At 35.3% G+C, this 19837-nt stretch overlaps 1 protein-coding gene across 12 annotated transcripts in view; it reads right to left on the bottom strand.

Annotated features, from left to right (window-relative positions):
* Positions 1-19837, bottom strand: part of CNTN5 (contactin 5) — a 1392146-nt gene that overhangs the window by 1191146 nt on the left and 181163 nt on the right. For 5 of the 12 annotated variants that reach the window (XM_064577192.1, XM_064577190.1, XM_064577185.1 and 2 more), the window contains one exon: positions 16395-16477. The exons of the other annotated variants lie outside the window; for them this stretch is intronic. The gene's annotated coding sequence lies outside the window, so the exon portion shown is untranslated. The remainder of the gene's footprint in view (positions 1-16394; positions 16478-19837) is intronic. 12 annotated transcript variants of the gene reach the window in all.

Here is a 19837-nt window from a genome sequence, read left to right as displayed (position 1 = left end):
TCTTTTACAGGAAAAAGACAAAAATTCTGAGGATGATAATAAATAAATATTCTATGAGCCAGCTATGTAGTAGGACAAAAGGAAATTTGTCTAGATAGAAGCAGTAAAATAAAGAGGCTTAGGAGATGTGTCTCCAATATTAAAAATGGAACCAAAGGAAAAAAAAAAAATGGAACCAAGAAGTTAACTGATGTGACTGATCATATAGAGAGAAATTTTTAGTTCAATCAGAGTAGAAAATAAGTATGTTTAATTTGAGAAATGTTCATTGACCTTTTAATGTTTCAGATGTTGTACTAGTTACTTTAGGATACATCAATGAACAAAATAGACATTGATATCTGCCCTATTAGAGTATGCGATCAAGTAAAAAATGTCAAGCAATTATTAATTCCAGAAAAACAAACAAACAAAAAACAAAACAAAAGACAAACAAGGCAAACAGCTATCCAAGAAAGAAAATGTAATCATGTTACACTATGTGGAACAGCAAAGAACAATCTTCACATAGTCACAATAATTTATACATTGAAATTGATTTAAACTAATATTAAGCTAAAACTTATTTTGTTTAAGAGAATGAGGTTAAGACCTGGGGATGGGAAATCAATAAATATATATAATTGGAAAAAAGATGAAATAAAACTATATAAGCATGCAGGCCCAACCCCATTCTCTAACATAGATATTCCATCATATCAGCACTATTTTCTGTGGAAGTTGGGCCAACTCTCCCTTTGAATTCCTCTCCACTCAGGCCAATAAGCAGCTGTGACTAGAGTTAGCACACTAAATGCTATATATTTGTAGTCCCCCAACTAAATTATCTCTAACATGAGTTTTTAGATAATTCATAATAGAAATGTTTTACATATTAGAATATCCTGGGGGGGAGAATATATTACAAAAATTGAGAAGGAGAGTCAGGGTGATGCTAATGAGAATAACGAAAGAGAGGAATGGAAATAAATATCCTTATGCTATAATTTGATATGAATTTTTTATTTTTAAACAAATTATTTTAACAATATTTACTTGTTTGTAACCATTAAAATAAGTTTTCTCAGGTCAATAATCCAGATAGTTGCAGAGAGCAAATTTAAAATCTTTCAAAAGGATGTGTTTTTTTTTTTTTTTTTTTCCTCATGCCTTAAAGATATTCCCAGTCATCTTTGGAGTTCAGACTATTGAGCTATATCCCAGTGTGATAGACTTTACATTAATGGAGCAGTATGTATATTTAGTTTTTTATTTATAATCATTTTAAGATATAAGAAATCTATCTTTCTACATGTTATGTTTAAACTCTGGGTCTTAGTGGGATATTATAATAATACTTTCAATATTATTAAATAAATCATTGGCTTCTATTCTACACTGTGACTTGCAAATTGAGATGCAAATATGAAGTGCTTAATGGTAATCATTTGAATTATGTAATATAAACTTAGTTGTTCCCCTATTCCATGATAAATAAAACATTTTATCTTATATTTCTTTTAAATCACTTCTTTGATTTCAAGATACTGCACTTTTCTCATAATTTTAAAAGTCAAGAAATCTAAAAAGTCAACTATGTAGATACTCAAATTATTTTTACTGATATAATTATAATGTTTTTATGTTTGAATCTCTTTTCTCCCTGCCACCTCCTAACAGATACTGTGATAACTGAGGGTTTCTTAAATTAAACAAAATAATGTTGGCACACTACACTCCATCCATTAAAAAAGATAAATTTAAAATCAATTGTGTTCTTATAAAAAGGTTCGATAAAACTAGCTTATTAATATTCTAGGAAGTGAACTTTAACTGAAATCTTGTTTGTAAAACTATTGTAGGTTTATTTAAGAAAGTGCATATTATTATTATAACTTAGTAATAATTATAACTCTACAGAAGATATGTCCATAGGTTATTAATTTAACTTTCCCATAAGCAGGATTAAAGTCCGTATTCACTTTATGCACTTTTTATATTGCCAAAGATTAAGATCTGTCTAGGCAAAAGCATATTTCAAATATCCATAGTAAGAGTATTGTAAATGTAATTTCTGTCTTTCCTGAAACGCTTTAGTACATAATACATATGCTATTAAACTCATCTGGTATTATAAACCCTTCCAAAACAAAAAGGAAACTATTTGAAATGCATGCACCAACCTCCTAAGCTATAAAGTCTGTTTATAAATGTTATGATTTTGATACATTTCACTTTTCCACACATCCAGTGATCATTTGGGGATCAAATCTGGCAGCTAACAATTTGCCATTCAACATTCTGTCAATAGATCATTCTTTTTATAGCTTGTTACATTTCAAAAAGCGATTGAGCTAATTAAACACAACTGTGAAACCAAATATAGATTTAAATAATGTTCAATGGCTTTGGAAAGGACATTATTATTAACAAAGACATATTTTAAATAACTCAAACCAGAGTTATTTAATCATTAATCCATGTTTTTAGTACTACTTACAACAGTACGATTTTTATTTTTATATGTAGTTTATATATGCTTTCTGCAAAATGCTAGGAGTTACACAGCCATGTGCTAGACTGCTTAAAAATGTAGATGCTTTTAATAGTTAGAAGAATAGTGTAAACATGGTAAGTAAATCCCTTTATCAAAATGTTTATATTTTGTGGGGCACCTGGGTGACTCAGTCGTTAAGCGTCTGCCTTCGTCTCAGGTCGTGATCCCAGGGTTCTGGGATCGAGCCCCGCATCGGGCTCCCTGCTCAGCGGGAAGCCTGCTTCTCCCTCTCCCACTCCCCCTGCTTGTGTTCCTTCTCTCGCTATCTCTCTCTGTCAAATAAATAAATAAAATCTTAAAAAAAATGTTTATATTTTGTTATAAAGAATATTTTCTATGCTTTTAATTCTTTGAACACTTAAAAATACTTTGTATCAAGGTAAATAAAAATGCATTACTAGCAAAATTAACTTAATAAAAATAAATAAAGCTAAAACAATAAGAAAAAATGGGAAGTTCGTAAAAGTAATGTTACCTATGTACTTGGATCTCTTGGATTTCCATTGATCATAGGCCTGAACTTCCGTCACAGTTTAATAAATTTCAGTTATTTTAGGCCAATTCAGCAAGTAGGTAAAAAATATACATCATTGAATGTGCTTCAGCAATATGATACAATTATTACTGATTACTTGAAACTGTGGTACATGACTCCTCTGAGGATTAATTTACCTGATTGCAGATTGGTACATACAATTTGTATTGCTTCCATCCTTTGAGATATGCTACCATAATTAGTGCACATAGTACATCCTGCACATTCTTCCTGTACAATATTGCAGTTTTATTTGTGCCAAATTTAATCAATACATAACAATTTTACTAATCAAGAAGATTTCATTTATCCCCATTTCAGATTTTGATGAGTCATAATGTTTCAACACTATAAATTTTTAGAGAGAGAGCAAAAATAATAATAATTATTATTATTATTTTATATTATAGTAAGGTCTCATATAATACTGCTTCCAAATAAGACTAACAGCAATAAAAATAATTTTATCAATTTGTATAATGTGTTTCTTACATATTGAGAATTATAATATGTCCTCTTTTATGGACTATAATAACTTCATATCATCTAGGAAATAATAAACCAGGCTAGAAGTTTGTTAGGGTTTGCTTATTTGTTTCTTTTTTTGATACTTTATTTATCATATATGCAAGACATTTTCAGCAAAAAAAGTTTTTTTTGTACTTTAAATTGTTATCCAAAGTTTGTGCTTGACTTTGTTAAAGAGATTTTACTGAAAGAGATTTAATAAATTATGAAAAACACGCAAACCAGATAGAATGCAAGGCCAAAACTCTGAGAGTTGCAGTACACTATTGGTTGAAACTGTACAAGCTAAGGTAATAAGGAGGTAAAAATTCTTTTTTTTTTTTAATTTTTTTTTTAAAGATTTTATTTATTTATTTGACAGAGAGAGACACAGCTAGAGAGGGAACACAAGCAGGGGGAGTGGGAGAGGGAGAAGCAGGCTTCCTGCAGAGCAGGGAGCCTGATGCGGGGCTCGATCCCAGGACTCTGAGATCCTGACCTGAGCCGAAGGCAGACGCTTAACCGACTGAGCCACCCAGGAGCCCCAGGAGGTACAAATTCTTTCAAAGCCCTTTAAAAAGTACACACACACACACACACACACACACCTGGGAGTAGGAGAAAACCAGGGCAGAAATAAGGGAAATTTATTGATGAATTAAATCCTTCACCCTGGCTTAGAGAGCTCATGTTGCCCAGTACTTAACCCCAGACTGAAAAACAAATCAAAAACACAAATCAAAGCAAGTGGCTTTTATCAAAACAGAATAAAGGAAAACAAAACAAAAATATTTGGGGAAAGTAAAAAGTTCTTTATAGGAAGAATTGTTTTAATTCGGAAGTTGGGGAAAGCCTCACAACTTGTCTCCTTTAGGGCCCATTATTACACATCATAGAGTGAAGCCAGACATACCCCACCTAATTATATAAAATTCCTATCTATGAAGACTTTCCACTTAGAGATGTTTGGGAAACAGATCTACCTACATGATACAGAGGAAACTCATACTACATATATTAGTGTTAAAAAACAGATAATGAAAGGTCAGCAGACATGAGAAAACCAAAAACATTAAAGTGAAATAATAAGATAATTTTGCAGATGAACTGACACTAGAGGAAACAAATAATTTAGGGAACAAAAGGAAACTAAAAATAAAAATCATTCCAAAATTTTGTATGGATATTCAAAAAGGTATTGCAGCCTTTTAAAAAAGGTGAAAAAATTAATAAAGCTGCAATAGAAAAAGAACTTTTAGAAATTATAAAAATCATTCCTATAATATGAACACATTAATTTGATAGATTATCATGAGATAATAAAATATAGAACATATCATGGAGAAAAAGAAATGAAATATATATATATATATATTTCATGAGGGATCAATCCAATTAAGAAAAGAGGAAGAAATGATCAGGTAAATAATTAGAAGAGAAGTAGAAAGAATTTTACCAGAACTTTACTGGTAAATAAATAATTTTTTTAATGGCAAGTAAAATTAATAAAAATAACAGCAATAAAACATTAGGCTTATCCCCATGGAATTTTATCATTCTAAAATTTGTTAGAAAAGGATAAATACTAAAAGCTTCTGGTAAGAAATAAGACAAAAAAAATCAATTGCTTTCTTATCATAGACAAAAAAAAATGGAAAAGATATTTAATTTTAAAGATTTTCATGTCATCAATGCAGAAATTAATATAATAATTAATTTTTTAAAGATTTTATTTATTTATTTAGAGTGGGAAAGAGTGTGAGCAGGGTTGGATGGAGGGAGAAGGAGAGAGAGAATCTCCAGTAGACTCCTAGCTGAGCATGGAGCCCAGGGCAGATCTTGATCTCACAATCCTGAGATCATGAACTGACCCAAAATCAAGAGCCAGATTCTCAACCAACTGAGCCACTCAGGTGTCCCAAAATTTAAAGAAATTTAGGCTAAAAACAGAAATAACCCAACAATGCTGTCTCTGAATAGTGGGACTGAAATTGGACAGGGCATTTATGGGTAACTACTGCTATTCTGTAATATTTAAATTGTGACTATTTGTACATATGGATTTGCCTAAGTAATTTTAAAGGTTTAAAATAAATCAAGTAGACACTTTCCAGCACTTACTGAAAGATATTTCAAAAGGGTTGTTTGACTTCAGCCACAGCAACTTCTTGCTATACATGTCTCCAAAGGCAAGGGAAACAAAAAAGCAAAAATGAACTATTGGGACTTCATCAAGATAAAAAGCTTCTGCACAGCAAAGGAAACAGTCAACAAAACAAAGAGGCAATCCACAGAATGGGAGAAGATATTTGCAAATGATATATCAGATAAAGGGCTAGTATCCAAGATCTATAAAAAATTTATCAAACTCAACACCCCAAAAAACCCAAATAATCCAGTGAAGAAATGGGCAGAAGACATGAACAGACATTTCTCCAAAGAAGACATCCAAATGGCCAACAAACACATGAAAAAATGTTCCACATCACTCAGCTTCAGGGAAATACAAATCAAACCCACAATGAGATACCACCTCACACCAGTCAAAATGGCTAAAATTAACAAGTCAGGAATCAAAATATTGTCCAAGATGCAGAGAAAGAGGAACCCTCTTACACTGCTGGTGAAAATGCAAGCTGGAACTGCCACACAAACTTTCAGTCCATAGTCCTTCAACAGTCCATAACTGTTTAAGAGCCAATCCCCCAAATCTCCCTCTTTTCTCAGTGTAGTCCCCTTCCTTTGAATATGGGATTGTCCTGTGACTCCTTTTTGAATATGGCATCTGAATTTTGAATATCATTATTGGGAATATTCCTGATAGGATATAGAAGAGACCATACTGAGCGATTTCTGAGGCTAGGTCATAAGAAGCTTTGCATTTCTTGGGTTTCCTGAATTGCTCACTATTTAGATGTTGCCCTTTGGAACCTAGTTACCATGCTGCAGGAAGCCACATGGATAGGTCATGTATAGGTGTTCTGGTCAACTGCCTTAGCTGCACTCTGACTAAATAGCCAGTATCAAATGCTCACCATGTGAATAAGCCATCTTGGTGTCCAGCTCAGATGCCTCAGCTGCTATCTCACTATACCTGCATGAGACCCCAAGTGAGATCTGCCTGACTAAGCTCAATCAACCCATGGAAACATAACAAATAATAATATAGTTTTATTTTGAGTAACAAAGTTTTAAGTTAATTTGTTTTATAGGAATAAATAACAGAAACACTGTATGGGGGAGACTTAGCATTTGAATCTTGGTGTATCTGTCACCAAATCTTTTCCCTCCAATATGCTATTCTTTCTTTAAAGTTCACTTATTATAACAGAATTATATATTAATAAGATGTAGGCAACTACTCTTTATAAATGCTTGGATTTTCATGAGTATGGCATATCCTCAGGCATCAGTCAGTTCTTAAGATAGCTGAGCTCTCAGCTTTATTTATTTATTTTTTTTATCTGAGAGAGAGAATGGGAGACAGAGAGCATGAGAGGGGGAGGATCAGAGGGAGAAGCAGACTCCCCGCTGAGCAGGGAGCCCAATGCGGGACTCAATCCCAGGACTCCAGGATCATGACCTGAACCGAAGGCAGTTGCTTAACCAACTGAGCCACCCAGGCGCCCTCTCAGCTTCATTCTTAAAGTTCCTGTATGTGAATCATATATCTGGTTAACAAACACAAAGTTCCTGGGTCTGTACTGGGCTGATGGTGTATAAAGGAACACAGCACCATGAATCTGACAAAGGAAGCATCATCTTCCACAAAGCAATATGTATGTATGGGCTGTGGCATTTGCTGGTGAGAGAGTCCATCACATGATACTATTCTATTCCAGAGTTTATAGAAAGTCACACTATATAACTCAGACTAAAGATGACAAATTGAAAACATGTAACAATATCCTTTTTCTCTATAAAAAGACTCCATAAAATGAAAAGAAGGGGGAAAAATGATGCGAAACCCACAATGGAGAGAGGCATAGACATTTCTAGAGAAGCTCTAGAAAGCCAAAAGTGGCTTTGAAATATCCTAATTGGTACATGAAGGATATGGTAGTTTTAAGAACTCATGGAGGGAGACATAGACAAGAAAGAAGCCACTTTGTCCTCCTGAAGCACTAAGTAACTCAGAACTAAAACTCAAAGATGATTTTAAGCCATAATCCTATAACCAGATAATCAATCAATAAAATGGTAGAATAAAGATATTTTTAGAAAGGCAATGATTCAGAAACCCTTTAAATCTCCAGTAAACCTTTTCATTGGAAATTATTTGAGAATGCAGGAGAACAGAAAACAAAGATGTAAGATATGGATTCCTGGAATAACAGATCCCATTCTGGGGAATTAAGGAAAGTTCAAGGTAGGAAGCAGTAAAGTTCTGGGCCTTGATAGCAAATAGATTCTTCTGGAGCAGGAGAGTTGGATCTAGGAGGGAGGGACATGGGGAATACTGCCTTATGTAATATCTCTCTCCCATGGAAGAAAATACCCATTGGAAGAAGTTATTTTTCAGGGAATTTTGGTACTGCTCAGTAATTACAAAATCATGTTTCCCAGAGACTTTTCTTTGTGGATTTTGTTCCTTTGTTTACTTATTTGTTTGAGTTCATTAGATATTTATTCCAAGTTAATTATAAAGAAGCAAAAATAATCAGACTACATTTGGAATTCTGAATTTGAATTATGAGAGGAGTTTCATTTTAAGATAAATATAAGGCTTTAAAAAAAAAGTGCAGGTCTTTAAAATTTGGACTAAGTGAGCCTAATGTTATGTGATGAACACTTATTTAATAGAATGTAAGTTCATTGAACTGTCGGATCAATATTTTCCAGAATGTCAATCAAGCTGAGAAAGTACAACTGTTCAGCACAATAAGCTAAAAAATACCTCAGAAGTAAAAGCTGCAAGCAACTATAGGCTTAATATTTTGAAGCAAAGCAGGTTCAGAACTGAATACCTTTGTGCCAGCTTTCATGCAGTTATTTTTCAGAGCTTTCTTCAGACCTCACTGCAGGCCATTTACTTTACTTTAGGGGATTGAGCAGTGCATTTAACTTTGTAGAGAAACTTTTCAGTTATATACTCAGTTATGGCTCTTGAACCTTTTCCATTCTGCACCGATCACAGGTGTTACATAATGATGCTCAAATAACTTTTGTCATGCCCAGAAGCTAGTCATGATTTTCTGACAAAATAACAAAAGAAAAGGAAAATTATTATCTTCCTTACAACATTAAATTTCCTTTGAGATTTAGTTTAATTGTTCTGCTATAGAGAGGAGGTATGTAAATATTAGGTTCAATATCTCTTAACTATTACAGGTAAAAGAGGAATAAGTGATCTCAAAGTTTAACATTTTCTTTATCACATCCATGCAAAAAGTTTCGGGCAGAGAATGATATGCTATATCAATTTGGAGTATTTCTCTGATCTAGACATGATTTTTCTCTCTCCATACTACCAGAAATTTAAATATTGCTTTAGAAATTACATATAAATATTATTTTATGAGATATTTGAGTTTGATATTCTATATTTCACGAAACTGAGAATTAACTATTACCTTTGCATGAGCAATTTCATGAGCATTTTTCTCCAAAGTATATAAAAGTTTATTACTACTAATATTTATTACTGACTTAATAAACTCTTATAAAGTATATTTATATTAAGAAAGCATTATAACAATACTCTAAACATACCACTTAGAAGACATAGATTTAATTTGGGAGGAATTTGGAAAGATGACAGAATAGGAGGATGCTGAGCTCACCTTTCCCATATTTACAACTAGATATTATCCCACTGAAGCCAATAAACAAGAGAGGGATCTAAAGACTGTTAGAACAAACTCCACAACTAAATATAGAGAAGAAGCTGCATCTGAAAGGTTAGGAAGGTCAGAAAGGCAGAGGGAGACTGCCCACAGGAAGGAGGGAGCTGTGCACAGAGAGAACAGAAAAATGGGCCCTCACACTAGGGAATTCACATGGAGAAGACTAATCCCCATACTATTTGGCTTCAAAAACCAGAGGGGCTGAATTCTGTGAGTTTGTAAAACCAGGGGGGCCTGGAACCTGGAGCTTTAGAGGTAGGTGATTCAGCATTGGGTGAGCTGGGAGGGCCAGTGATAGCTAAGTTTCCACCCTTAAAGAGACAGCAGCCTGCATGGAGAGGTAACATAAAAATAGCAGTTTATACAGTGTTGGTGACAAACAGGAGACTGCTGTTCTTCATACTGATTTCTAAGCATGTTGGGAGACTTCTCCAAAAACAAGGTAGCTGGAAGGTGCCATTTTCCTCTCCCACCTACCAGCATGAGCACAGAGACACCTGCAGGAGATGGAGCTGCACAGACACTTTTAACTAATCCCTCAGCAGTGTACCATGCCCATGGGTTCTTGTGAGGACTCACCAACTCCAAGCCCGCTGCCCTTGGCCCTGGATTCAGAGCAAATTTTCTTAAAGCCCAGGGACCATGTCATCCAGTTCCTGGGTGTACAGATGCCACCAAACACCAGGCACATCTGTTATACCCACTTAGCTGTGCATCCCCAGCCACCCTTGCATCTTGGCCAGCTGCATGCCCCCAGCTGCCAATGCAAACTGCCAAGCCATATGCCCTCAGGTTCCAATGCATGCCACACCCAGCCAGGTGCCCACAGGTACCATCACACATCATGCCAAGTTGTGCACCCTGGCCACAGTCACATGCCACACCCAGCTGTCAGGTCCACAGCTGTAGCCACCCTTGAGAAAAGAGTGGAAGACAGGAGTGAGGCCCTTATCACAGAGATAAGGAATAACATAGTAGAGAAAAAGGATAAAATAAGTGAAACAAGAAACACACGTGATGCAATGGATACTAGGATGGAAGAAGCAGAGAAAAGAATTAGTGATCAGGAGGATAGAGAAATGGAAGGTAATCAAGCTGAAAATGAGAAAGAATAAAGAATTGTGCAAAATGAGAATAGAAAGGGAATTCAGGAACTTCATCAAAAGTAATAACATTTGTATGATAGGAGTCCTGGAAGAAGAGAGGGAAGGGGGGGTGTAAGAAATGTATTTGAAGAAATAATAGGTAATAATAGCTGAAAACTTTCCTAATCTGGGGAAGGAAACAGATATCCAGATGCAGAAGGCACAGAGAAGCCCCAATAGAATCAAGAAAAGCAAACTGACAACAAGATATATTGCAATTAAATTTGAAAAATATAGTGATAAAGAAAAATATCTTAAAAGCAGCAAGACAAAAGAAGTCTTTAACTTACAAGGGAAAACCCATAAAGCTAACAGGAGAAGGGAGTGTCATGATATATTCAATGTGCTGAAAGGGAAAAATCTACAACCAAGAATATACTATTGAGCAAGGCTATCATTCAGAATAGAAGGAGAGATAGTTTCCCAGAAAACAAAACAAAAACTAAAGGAGTTTGTGGCAACTAAACCAGCCCTGCAAGAAATATTAAAGGGCACTCTTTGAGTGCAAGGGAGAGACCTTGTACTTTGAGTGCAAAGTGAGAGTAGAGAGGTAGAAAACAAACAAACAACAACAACAACAACAACAACAAAAAACAGTAAAAATGAGAGAGAAATACAGGATCAGAGAAAATCTTCAGAAACAAACACAAAACAAGTAATGAAATGGCAATAAATACATATCTATCAATAGTTACTTTGAATGTAAATGGACTAAGTCTCTAATAAAAAGATATAGGTGGCAGAATGGATAAAAAATAAGACCTATCTATATGCTGCCTACAAGAGACCCATTTTAGAACTAAAGACACCTACAAATGAAAGTTAGAGGCTGGAGTAACATCTGTCCCATAAATGGATGTCAAAACAAGGCTGGAGTAGCAATACTTATGTCAGACAAAATAGACTTTTAAACAAAGAATATAACAATATACAAAGAAAGGTAGTATATAATCATAAAGGGGACAATTGAACAAGAAGATACAATAATTGCAAATACGTATGCACCAAATATAGGGGCACCTAAATACATAAAAGTCAGTAACAAACATAAAGGGACTAATTAATAACAATACAATAATAGTAGGGTACTTTAACACCCCACTTACATCAAAGCACAGATCATCCAAACAGAAAATCAACAAGGACACAATGGCTTTGAGTGACACAATGGACCAAAGGGATTTAACAGATATATTCAGAACATTCCATCCTAAACCTGCAGAATACACATTCTTTTCAAGTGCACAGAGAACATTCTCCATAATAGATCACGTATTTGCCCACAAAACAAACCTTAACAAATTCAAGAAGATTGAACTCATCCATGCATATTTTCTGACCACCACTCTATGAAAATAGAAGTCAACAAAAAGAAAAAAAAATCTGGAAAGAGCACAAATACATGGAAGTTAAATAACATGGTACTAAACAATGAATGGATCAACCAATAAATCAAAGAAAAAATTAAAAAAAGTACATAGGGAGAGGAGGGAGGAAGATGGTAGAGGAGTAGGGGACACTAGTTTCATCTCACCCATGGAATTCATATAGATAGCTACCAAATCATTCTGAACACCTGTGAACTCAAATGGAGATCTAAGAAAAGAATTGCTACAATTCTACAAATAGAAAAGAGACCACTTTTTGCAAGGTAGGAAGTACAGAGAAGTGAATCTGAGGCCATATATTGCAAAATAAACTGCAGAGGGAGGGAGACTCCATAAGTCAGCTACTGGAAAATGATATAGCAATGGAGTGCAAAATCAGAATTTTTAGAAGTTGGCTTCTTTGAGGGAAGTCCCTGCCTGAAAGGTGCTCAGGTGGCAAAGTGGTGTGGAATCCTGGGTGGCACAGTGTGCTCTCAGGATCCCCTGGGTCTCAGAAAGAATGGGGGTGCCTGCGTACAGCAGAATTCCCAAGCAATGGAGCAGGGAAGCTGGCTGCAATCAGTGAGCTCAGGAGTGGTCTTTCTGCTCAGTGTTGCCATAAATCATGAACTGTGGCTGGAATGGGCTACTGCTATCTGAGCAGGGGCCCAGCAAAAGGCAGAACCCCAGTGAGACCCCTGGGAGGAGTGGTGAGGGTGCACACTGTAGGAGTCTGCAAGGCTTGGACTTGAAATGGAGTCCTGTGCCTGAGATAAAAAAGCTCAGTTGCAAGCTGGGTAAACACAGAGTATGGAAGGAAACCAGGGAGACAAAAGTGACTGACTGATGTTCTGTGAGAACACACTGAAGTGTGGGGGGTGCAATTTTTCAGCTCCATGGCTGGAGATTGTGAGGCCACCGTTTTCATTTTCATCCTCTAAAGTGATGCAGAAAGCCTTCAGGGAATAAAAGCCACGTAAAGCAATACTGAACTGCTTACATTGAACCTGGGCTCCTAGCAAGGGGGGTGCAATTCCACCCAGGGAAAGACACCTGAGAATCAATGCAACAGGCCCTCCTGCCAGAACATCAGCAAGAACATCCAGCTAATACCAAGTTTATCAATCACACAGAACTACAAAACTCCAGCGCTAGAGGAAAATAGTATAAAGAATTCATGGTTTTTCTCATGATTCTTTAGTCTTTCAATTTTAATTATTTTTCATCTTAAATAATTTATTTTATCAGCTCTTTTTTGAAGTCTTTTCTTTAATTTTCATTTTACAGTTACATTGTATCCTTTCATTGTAGGTGATTTTACTTTTGTGTATATATATATATATATATATATATATATATATATATACAAAAATATATAAATATATTTTTTCCTTTATTTACAATTTTGGGATTTGGTTTCTTCTAAAAAACAGACAAAAATACACCCAGGATCTAGTGTATTGCTCTGTTTTGTTCACCTGTCTGATTATATTCTCTCTCTCTCTCTCTTTTTTTTTTTTTTTTTCAGTTTCTGGTCTCTTCTGATCTATTTAGTGTAAATTTCTCTGGGTGGTTGTTGCTATTTTAGCATTTTGTTCTCTCATTCATCTAGTCTTCTCTGGACAGCAAGACAGAAAAACTCACCCCAAAAAAGAGAACAAGAGGCAGTACTGACTACCAGGGACCTAATCAGTATGGATATGAGTAAGATGTCAGAACTAGAGTTCAGAATAATGATTATAAAGATACTAGCTGGACTTGAGAAAAGCATAGAAGACACTAGAGAATCCTGGAGAAATAAAAGAATTAAAATCTAAGCAGGTCAAAATCAAAAAGGCATTTAATGAGATGCAATCAAAAATGGCAGTTCTAACTGCTAGGATAAATGAGGCAGAAGAGAGAATTAGTGATATAGAAGACAAAAGGATGGAGAATAAAGAAACTGAGAAAAAGAGAGATAAACAACCACTGGATCACGGGGGGGGGGGGGGTGGCGGATTCAAGAGACAAGTGATACCATAAAGCAAAACAATATTAGAATATTTGGGGTCCAGAAGAAGAGGAAAGAGGGGGCGCAGAAGGTATATTGGGGCAAATTATAGCTGAGAACTTCCCTAATCTGGGAAAGGAATCAGGCATTCAAGTGCAGGAGCAGAGAACCTCCCTCAAAACCAATAAAAATAGGTCAACACCTTGACATATAATATGAAACTTGCAAATTTCAGAGACAAAGAGAAAATCCTTAAAGTGGCTCAGGAAAAGAGTTCCTTAATCTAAAAGGGTAGAAACATAAGACTGGCAGCAGAACTATCCACAGAGACCTGGCAGGCCAGAAAGGACTGGTATGATATATTCAGGGTGCTAAATGAGAAAAATATGCAGCCAAGAATATTTTATCTAGCAAGGCTGTCATTCAGAATAGAAGAGATAAAGAGTTCCAGAACAAACAGAAACTAAAAGAATTTGTGATCAATAAACTAGCATGCCAGAAATATTAAAGGGGATCCTTTAAGCAAAGAGAGAGCCCAAAAGCAACATGGACCAGAAAGGAACAGAGACAATATACAGAAGCAGTGACTTTATAAGTAATACAATGGCAATAAATGCATATCTGTCAATAGTTACTTTGAATGTAAATGGGCTAAATGCCCCCAATCAGAAGGCACAGGGTATCAGACTGGATAAAAAAGCAAGATCCATTGATATGCTATCTACAAGAGACCCATTTTTAGACTCAAAGGCACCTCCAGATTGAAAGTGAAGGAGTAGAGAACCATTTATCATGCTGATGGACATCAAAAGAGAGCTGGGCTAGCAATTCTAATATCAGACAAATTAGATTTTAAATCAAAGACTACAATAAGAGATGGGGAGGACACTATATAATAATTAAAGGGCCTATCCAACAAGAAGATCTAACAACTGTAAATATTTATGCCCTAACATGGGAGCAGCCAATTATATGAACCAATTAATAACAAAATTAAAGAAACACATTGATAATAATATGAAAATAGTAGGGGACTTTAACACCCCAATCACAGTAATGGACAGATCATCTAAGCAGAAGATCAACAAGGAAACAAGGGCTTTGAATGACATACAGAACCAGATGGCCTTCACAGATATATTCAGAGCATTCCATCCTAAGGCAACAGTGTACACATTCTTCCAGAGTGCACATGGAACATTCTTCAGAATAGATCACATACTGGGTCACAAATCAGGTCTCATCCAGTACCAAAAGATTGGGATCATTCCCTGCATGTTTTCAAACAACAATGCTTTGAAACTAGAACTCAATCACTAGAGAAAATTTGGAAAGAACTCAAAGATAAAGAGGCTAAGAGGCTAAAGAGCATCCTACTAAAGAATGAATGGGTCAACCAGGAAATTAAAGAAGAATTTTTAAAAAATAATGGAAACAAATGAAAATGAAAACAGAACTATTCAAAACCATTGGGGTGCAGCAAAGGCAGTCTTAAGAGGGAAGTATAAGGCAATACAAGCCTTTCTTAAGGAAAAAAAAAAAAAAAGGTCTCAAATACACAACCTGACATTATACTTCAAGGAGTTGGAGACAGAACAACAAATAAAGCCTAAACCCATCAGGAAAAGAGAATTAATAAGGATTAGAGTATAAATCAATGAAATAGAAACCAAAAGAACAGTAGAACAGATCAACGAACCTAGGGGCTTATTCTTTGAAAGAATTAATAAGATCTGGGTGCCTGGTTGGCTCAGTTGGTTAAGCAACTGCCTTTGGCTCAGGTCATGAAAATGGAGTCCCTGGATCAAGTCCTGCATCAGGTTCCCTGCATCAGACTCCCAGGGAGTCTGCTTCTCCCTCTGACCCTCCCCCTTCTCATGTGCTCTCTATCTCTCATTCTCTCTCTCTCTCAAATAAATAAATAAAATCTTTAAAAAAAATTAATAAGGTCAATAAACCCCTGGTCAGATTTATAAAAAATAAAAAAGACCCAAATATATAAAATCATGAATGAAAGAGGAGAGGTTGCAACCAACACCGAAGCTATACAAACAATTATAAGAACATATTATGAGCAACAATATGCCAACAAATTAGGCAATCTGAAAGAAATGGATGCATTCCTAGAAACATATAAACTACCAAAACTGAAACAAGAAGAAATACAAAACCTGAACAGACCCATAACCAACAAGGAAATTGAAGCAGTAATAAAAAATCTCCCAAAAAACAAAAGCCCAGGGCCAGATGGCTTCCCTGGGGAATTCTACCAAACATTTAAAGAAGAGTTAATACCTATTCTTCTGAAACTATTTCAAAAATAGAATCAGAAGGAAAATTTTTGAACTCTTCCTATGATGACAGCATTACCTTGATCCCTAAAACAAAGAAAGACCCACCAAAAAGGAGAATTACAAACCAATATCCCTGATGAACATGGATGCAGAAATTCTCACCATGATACTAACCAATAGGATCCAACAGTACATTAAAGGATTATTCACCACGGCCAAGTGGGATTTGTTCCTGGGCTTCAAGGATGGTTCAACATCTGCAAAGCAATCAGTGTGATAGATTACATTAATAAAAGAAAAGCCAAGAACCATATGATCCTCGTAATAGATGCTGAAAAAGCATTTGACAAACTACAGCATCCTTTCTTGATTAAAACTCTTCACAGTGTAAGGATAGAGGGAACATACCTCAATATCATAAAAGCCATATATAAAAAGCCCACAGTGAATATCATTGTCAATGGGGGAAAACTGAGAGCTTTTCCCCTAAGGTCGGGAACAGGACAGGGATGGCCACTCTCACCACTGTTGTTCAACATAGTACTAAAAGTCCTAGTTTCAACAATCAGACAAGAAAAAGAAATAAAAGGCATCTGAATTGGCAAAGAAGACAAACTCTCACTCTTCATAGATGACATGATACTCTACATGGGAAACCCAGAATACTCTACCCCAAAATTGCTAGAAATCATATAGGAATTCAGCAACATGGCAGTATATAAAATCAATACACAGAAATCAGTTGCATTTCTATACACTAACAATGAGACACAAGAAAGAGAAATTAAGGAATCAATCCCATTCACAATTGCACGAAAAGCCATAAGATACCTAGGAATAAACCTAGCCAAAGAGGTAAAAGATATGTATGCTGAAAACTATAGAATGTTCATGAAAGAAATTGAGGAAGACACAAACAAATGGAAAAATGCTCCATGCTCATGGATTAGAAGAACAAATATTGTTAAAATGTCTATACTACCTATAGCAATCTATACATTCAATTCAATCCTTATCAAAATACCATCAACTTTTTTCTCAAAGCTGGAACAAATAATCCTAAAATTTGTATGGAACCAGAAAAGACCCTGAGTAGCCAAAGGAATGTTGACAAAGAAAACCAAAGCTGGAGGCATCACAATTCTGGACTTCAAGCTGTATTACAAAGCTGTACTTTTCAGGACAGTATGGTACTGGCACAAAAACAGACACATAGATCAGTGGAACAGAATAAAGGACCCAGAAATGGACCCTCAACTCTATGTTCAACTAATCTTCAAAAAAGAAGAAAAGAATACCCAATGAAAAAAAGACAGTTTCTTCAACAAATGGTGTTGGGAAAATTGGACTACCACATGCAGAAGAATGAAAGTGGACCATCTTCTTACACCATACACAAAAGTAGACTCAAAATGGATGAAAGACCTAAATGTGAGATAGGAATCCATCAAAATCCTAGAGGAGAACACAGGCAGCAACCTCTGTGACCTCAGCTACAGCAACATCTTGCTAAACGCACATTAGCAAAGGCAAGGGGAACAAAGGCGAAAATGAACTATTGGAATGTCATCAAGATAAAAAATTTTTGCACAGCAACGGAAACAGTCAACAAAACCAAAAAACACCCAATGGAATGGGAGAAGATATTTTCAAATATCTTATCAGATAAAAAACTAGTATCCAAAATTTATAAAGAATTTCTCAAACTCAACACCCAAAAACAATTAATCTAATCAAGAAATGGGCAGAAGACATGTACAAACATTTCTCCAAAGAAGAGATACAAATGGCCAATAGACACATGAAAAAATATTCAACATCACTCAGCATCAGAGAAATACAAATCAAAACTACAGTGAGATAACACCTTTTCAGAATAGCTGAAATTAACAAATCAGGAAACAACAAATGTTGGCCAAGATGCAGAGAATAGGGAACCCTCTTACACTCTTGGTGGGAATGCAAGTTGATACAGCCACTCTGGAAAACAGTATGGAGGTTCCTCCAAAAGTTGAAGATAGAGCTACTCTATGACTCAGCAATTGCACAACTGGGTATTTGTCCCAAAGATACAAATGTAATGATCCAAAGGGGGACTTGCACCCCAATGTTTATAGCAGCAATGTCTACAATAGCTAAACTATGGAAAGAGCCCAGATGTCCAGTGACAGATGAATGGATAAAGAATACATGGTATATATATATATACAATGGAATATTACTCAGCCATCAGAAAGGATGAATACTTACCATTTACATTGACACGGATGGAACTGGAAGGTATTATGATGAGCAAAATAAGTCAATCAGAGAAAGACAATTATCATATGATTTCACTCTTATGTGGAATTTAAGAAACAAAACAGAGGGGCAAGGGGAAGGGAGAGAAAAATAAAACAAGACAAAATTAGAGAGGGAGGCAAACCATAAGAGACTCTCAATCATAAGAAACTGAGGGTTGCTGGAGGGCAGGGATGTGAGGGGGATCTGGTAAGTGGTTGATGGGATTAAGGAAGGCATGTGATGTAAAGAGCACTGGGTGTAATATACAACTGATGGATCACTGAACTCTACCTCTGAAAATAATAATATACTATATGTTAAATAATTGAATTTAAATTAAAACAATAAACTAAAAATAAAATTTAAAAAAGTACATGGAAAAATATGAAAATGAAAACACAATGCCCAAAACATCTGGGATGCAACAAAAGTGGTTCTAATTTTATAGCAATACAGGTCTGCCTCAAGATACAAGAAAAATCTCAAGCAGCTTAACGTTGCACCTAAATGATCTAGAAAAAGAACAAGAAACAAAACCTAAAACCAGAAGAAGACAATAAATAATAAAAATTAGAAAAGAAATAAATAATATAGAAATCAAAATAAACAAACAAACAAAAACAATAGAGCAGATCAATGAATCCAGGAGCTGGTTCTTTGAAAACATCAATAAAAATGATAAACTTCTAGCCAAACTTATCAAGAAAAAAAAAAAAAAGGAAGGTCTAAGGTAGATAAAATCATCAATGAGAGAGGAGAAATAACAACCAACACCACAAAACACAAATAATTATAAGAGAATATTAGGAAAAACTGTGTCAACAAATTGGACAACCTGGAGAAATAGATAATTTCTTAGAAACATATAAACTACCAAAACAGGAACAGGAAGAAATAGAAAACTTGAACAGATGGATAACCTGCAAAGACATTGAATCAGTAATTAAACACCCCCCAACAAACAAAAATGCAGGGCCAGATGGCTTTACAGTTGAATTCTGCCAAACACTTACAGAAGAGTTAATACCTATTCTTCTCAAACTATTCCAAAAAAATAGAAAAGGAAGGAAAATTTCCAAATTTATTCTAGGAGGCCAGCACTACCCTGATACCAAAACCAGATAAAAACACCACACACACACACACACACACACGAGAGAGAACTACAGGCCAATACTCAAGATGAACACAGGTGCAAAAAATTCTCAATAATAGTTAATAATAGTAATAATAGTAAATAATAGTAAACTGAAACCAACAGTACACTAAAAGCACCATTCACCATGATCAAATGGGATTTATTCCTGGACTGCAAGGAGGCTTAAGATTCATAA

Source organism: Mirounga angustirostris, unplaced genomic scaffold, assembly GCF_029215605.1.
Source record: "Mirounga angustirostris isolate CCGP_5_RB_7025 unplaced genomic scaffold, mMirAng1.0.hap1 SCAF_13, whole genome shotgun sequence".
NCBI classification, from domain to species: Eukaryota; Metazoa; Chordata; class Mammalia; order Carnivora; family Phocidae; genus Mirounga; species Mirounga angustirostris.
The sequence above is the reverse complement of the archived record's forward strand: the minus strand, read 5'-3'. Positions and strand labels throughout refer to the sequence as shown.